General features: G+C 41.8%; 1 pseudogene; it reads right to left on the bottom strand.

Moving 5' to 3' along the window:
- Positions 1-2,366: 2,366 nt before the first annotated feature.
- Positions 2,367-3,212, bottom strand: LOC149225820 (putative aspartic proteinase GIP2 pseudogene; annotated as a pseudogene).
- Positions 3,213-4,148: the final 936 nt, after the last annotated feature.

Raw genomic sequence — 4,148 nt, 5'->3', positions numbered from 1 at the left:
CTCCCTTCGAATTCTTCGAAGGATGTATAGCCCAATTTCTACAAGATAGACATCTTTACCAAGTCACTTGCAACCTGAACTGACCCTTGTCTCACTTCGTGTGAAACGGCCTCCTTCACCTGCAGATGCCCTCGTTACTTCCACGAGCAACCTTTTCTCACCAGCTCCAACCGAGCTCTGATACCAACTGTCACGCCCCTACACCTGCGGTGATCTTCCAACCGCTTGTAGCGAGGTGCGGCACCACCGAACGCCTTCTTTTTAACAATACTAACGTTTATGGGCTACGCCTATTCCAACATGAACATACTTAACTTGTGTTCTTATAACCGAATAAAGTGTTATCCTTTATACTTTAACAAAGAACATTCTTAATCATTAACCATATATCATAAATCGAGAACATCAACAACAATCAAGTGCAAAGGGAGGGGCAACTCCCAGAAAGTCTGCCCAATCAATATATTATATCAACTTCTTCAAATTTACAATACAAGTGTGCTTGACAGACTTCAAGCCAACACTTAGAATATTTTTACAACAAGGCATAGAACAGCCTTATGCAATTATATGCACCTTTGCACAAAGTGGAACACTCACCCGAGCCACCTATTTCACCTTGCCAAATCCTGCACACAATTATCTGCACATAACTTCACTTTCGGCACGCTTGCCTTACTCAAACCACACTTAAGTCCAAAACTGCGCCTTTAGAAGCACTACGCATGAGATATGCGCAGTCTACCTTTACCCCTGCGCTACTTTTACCCCTTGTGCCATTGAATGGTGCGAAGTTGGTTGTCACAAATGAGGAGCAGCCACCTCTATTTATACGCATCTTAACTTGCATCTAACCTTTGGGCCGACCTCCTAAATCATATTATGAACGCCCTTCAAGCTTGTTTTAGCATGTCGGCTTGGGCATGTGTGGTTGCCCACCGTTCCACGCATATATATATCACCGCCTTCTCTAATAACGTGCGTGCCCAAGTGCGGAGTTCAACACTTAGCCATTTCGGCATTTTCACATATCGTCGCATCTTATGTCGCAAGGTGAACGCATATCGTCGCAAGAGTGTCGCACGCCCGTTCGGCACGCGCTCGCTTGCGCGCCCTCGTGCACGCCTTTGCCCGTCGCCCGTCGCACAATCACCCGAAGGCCTAACACTTTCGGTGTCAAAAGAAGAGACATTACACAGTTGCGTGAGAAAATATGTCAAGATGCTGATATATGTGCCCAGTTTTGACTGGCCAAGCAACAGCAACAATTTTGTTATGATGGTCAATTTTTTTAGAATTTGGCAAGAATTTTTTTTAAAATTTTTAATAATGGCAGTGTTTCAATCATTTTTTTAATGATATATATAGATTCAACATTATCAAGAATTTTTGAGCATCCAAAATCCCTAATCTTGATAATTACAACTAGAATTTCAAAATTTTAAATAAATTTTATCAAAATCTTACCATAATTTCCAATATTTTCTAAGAAAAAATATTGCATCTTTAAACCACTGATACGCATTCTTCCAACACGGGAGAAGTGGCGGTCTCTTTCCGTAATCTCATTGTTCATTTGTTAAAAAATATATATAACACTTTTATTAGTAGTCAATAAAGAAACAGGTATGTGCTCGTACCTAATACTTGCGAGGCTTGAGATATTAGCCTATTGCCTTAACTGCCAAGAAAAGACAAAAATTGTTTTAGGTTTTACAACAAACCAAACCTCGTACCTCAATAGCATACATTATATTTACCTCTTTAACCACAATCAATATAAGTCATAAGAAGGAAATCACTGATCGACTTTCCCTTAAGATGGCTTAAACTTACCTGAAACGAAACCTAAGCTGAATGGATCGCTAAGCAGAGTCTCCATTAATAGTTTTAGGATACGCTGGAATTTGTGACATGAGGTAACAATAAGTCAAACTTTCTTGCATATTTTGCAAGATGGAGGGAACACTTAGAGCAAAGTAAGTTCTGTATAGGATTCTTTCGAATGTTTGTGATTTCATGCGCTTTTAATTTTCTTGTTCTTCATGGATACCAAACACTGTGATGTTATAGACAGATTCACACGGTTAATTCGAAGCATCAAAATTTAATTGAAAACAAATACAAGTAATGGCCGTGCAGCGTGCAACATAAAGGGAAATATATAAATTGTGGTATTAGAGAAAGGAAATGTATAAATCTTGATATTTTATAGAAAATATATGTAAGTAGTGCACAAGTGAGGAAGGATTCTTTTGCATTAAAGGATGGTATTGCAGGAACTTGGAAGTACAAAAGCGAAATCCCTCGTGTTATTTATTGTGTTCAGATTCTGTTAGAACAACTTATTATCTTGAAAGGATTCATCATAGAGTACTAGTAGTGTTGAAACTACCACAACTTGTTTGATAAGGTAATTGGAGCAGATTGGAAGAGAAACCTAGCGTTGACTTGCCAATGTCAAATTGAAGGAGAATCTCTTGCAGCTGATAAGCTCCGATCATAATCGATACCTCCGGATCCTCACCTGCATCAGCAAAAGCTAGACACAATGCATTCTCAGTGTAGTCCCGCTCCATGGAGTTAGCTCCAACAATCCTCCAAGTAACGTTGCCTTGCAAAACAAGGTCGATCGTAGGCACGTTTGGCCCCAGCTCAGTGCTCCCATCAAAAGGGGGTTGCCCCGTCCCTCGTGAATCGAAACACACAGCTTTGTCCAAGGGTGGAGGAAAGGGTTCGATTAAGTCAACGCGCTTGATATTCATCTCGGTTGCAATCTGGGTGTAGACGGCCATGAGGGAGTTGTAGATGGGGGTGGCCAGTTGCGTGTAGTGCACCACGGTGCTCAGCTTCGTGCCGCCGCGTCCTGTGGTGCCAATTCGCAGCTTCTCGGCGTCGATGGGCACGTCGACGCCGTTGAATCTGATTCCCTGGACACCGATATAAAATCCATGAGTGGAGGCGTGGGTGGAGTTGGGGATTTTGATGGGGTTCTTGATTAGGGGAGTGTGGATGAGGTGGCGGGAGAAGTCTGTAGGGTTTCCGCCTTTTAGAGGAGAGAATAAGAGCGGCGCGTCACCAAAGGAGAGATAGCCATAAACAATTGACTTCAGTGGCAGACACATGGTAAACTTGTGACTAAAACGCCCTACCGCTGACAGCTGAGCTGGCAGTGCCAACGTGGATGAACTCATCCCGGTGACGCGATCCATCCCGGGAAGCAAATCGGAGGGATCTTTTTGTTTGGCACATGCGAAGGGCAAATGATGGACAGGATATTTCTTGCCGTCCCTGCGGAGAAACGCCGCCACGTCCTGCCCGAGTACGTCGCGCAGGTCGAACTCGCCTGGTTCGGGCACGGAGCAGCTGTGGTTATTGCACCTGGGACCCCTGGGGCCAAAGCAGGTGTAGCAGGCCGAATACTCATACGACTTGCACAGACGCGTACTGCAGCCTATAGGGCCATAAGTGGATGATACATAGCTATTGTTGTAGCATCTTACCCATGTTGGGTATTTTTAATGGGGAAAATACCAAAAACCAAGAATTCAAACACACAGAGGCAATGCTCTGTTTCTACCTTTCCAGGATCTTTTGTGCACAGGGAAGCTTAAAAAAAATTTACTGAGGAACAGAGTATTTCACCACCATAGAAGATTTCTATTCATTAAACAAAAAAAATATTCACTCTGTCTCCATATGAGAATTTACACTGTTGGAAAAAATTCCCATTAACATTTACTGCTGTAAAACCTCCATTCACATTTACTGGTGTAAAACAATTTTACATACTGCTGTAAAAACAAAACTTACACAGACTTACAAAAACTCGCTCCACCATTTTCTTTATGCACTGCTGTGCAAAACCACACATGGTTTTTCTTACTCCTCTGTTTTACAAAATGCCACAGAAAACATTACAACTCTGTTCTTCCTATATTTTCTCGCACTACTGTGCGTTCAATACATACCACACATTGTTTTCTTTTCTGCCTCACGAGCTCTCTCTATTACAAAAAAAAGTCAACTACAAAAATATACGAGCTCCTTTTTTTTGAGTATTACATTTCATAAAAAAACGACCATACCTATCTTTAAATGCTCCATACCTTTTACATAAAAAAACTTACGTGCTATATATGAAAAAA

Source organism: Pinus tabuliformis, chromosome J (assembly GCF_031772625.1).
Source record: "Pinus tabuliformis cultivar Carrire ecotype Pingquan chromosome J, CPIR1, whole genome shotgun sequence".
NCBI lineage: Eukaryota > Viridiplantae > Streptophyta > Pinopsida > Pinales > Pinaceae > Pinus > Pinus tabuliformis.
The sequence above is the reverse complement of the archived record's forward strand: the minus strand, read 5'-3'. Positions and strand labels throughout refer to the sequence as shown.